This window comes from Octodon degus, unplaced genomic scaffold (assembly GCF_000260255.1).
Source record: "Octodon degus isolate 3935 unplaced genomic scaffold, OctDeg1.0 scaffold00056, whole genome shotgun sequence".
NCBI classification, from domain to species: Eukaryota; Metazoa; Chordata; class Mammalia; order Rodentia; family Octodontidae; genus Octodon; species Octodon degus.
This window is the reverse complement of record NW_004524632.1, coordinates 5211546-5212770: the sequence shown is the minus strand read 5'-3', so window position 1 is coordinate 5212770 and position 1225 is coordinate 5211546.

The window sequence follows — 1225 nt, the reverse complement described above, 5'->3', positions numbered from 1 at the left end:
CACACACACACACACACACACACACACACACACACAATAAATAAATAAATAAAAGAATGGAAGACAAGGGCCAGCCAAATATCTCAGCATATTAAAGTGCCTGCAAGCAGGTGCAGAGACCAGGGGTTCAATCCCCGGGCCGGCGCCCGCCCCTGGGGTGCACTGAGACAGCAACTGAGACTGGGTGTGGTGGCACCTGAAATCCCAGCTCTTGGGAGGCTGCAAACAGGCGGATCACTGTGAGTGCGATCTAGTAGTGAGACCGCGAAAACCCTGTAGACCCTTTCCTAAAACACACACACACACACACACACACACACACACACACACACACAAAGGAAGACAGAAGTGCTTGGAAATTCCAGCAATTACAGGAGTCCAAGGCAGAGGGCCAGTCTGGACTACATAAGGAGGCCAGATCAAACTACACAGAGACCCTGCCCAACAAAGCAAAACAAAATAAAACAAGTTTCTCATGGTGGTGCACACCTGTAACCCTAGCACTCGGGAGGCTGAGGCAGGAGGATCCTTGTGAGTTCAAGGCCAGCCTGGGCTGCACAGAAAGAACTCTGTCTCAATAAATAAATAAATAAAATTCATTCATTTGTGCTCACTCCTTTTTTCCTGGTAACCCAGTCTAGGGGCCGGGGAGATAGCTCAGTAAAATAAGCACTTGCCTGGCAAGCACAGGAGGCTGAGGCAGGAAGATCCCTTCCAGTTTGAAGCCAGCCTGGACTACACAGCGAGACCCTGTCTCAAAAAACTCTCAAAACACCAAAAATTACAAACAAACCAAAAAAAAGTAGAATTTCTCAATCCTTTACAGATAGGAAACACAAGCCCGAACTGTTGAACTAGCAGGGCACAGCAATCTGAGGGTGGGTTTGCGCTTCAGGTCAGAGTCTCCCCAAGCCCACACTTGATCGGCAGTGTCCTGGCAGTGAGGGGACCCCGAGGCCCACAGGAGCTCCCGCCTGAGTGCCTGCGTGTCGCCGAGGATCCGGAAGAGCCGAGTCACAGGCCGGGCCCGGGCTCGCGTGGAGGCGCCCGGCCAGCTCGGCCAGCATTTCCAGAGGAGGGCGCGCGTGCCGCCCACTCCCCAGCACCCCAGCAACGCAGGGGACCCGCGGAGGCCCTTCCTGGGGAAGAGCGGCCCGGGCACGCGCTTCCGACCCCCAGAGCCCCGCGTGTGGACGGCGCTCCGGCTGCGCGCCCAGGCCCGGGG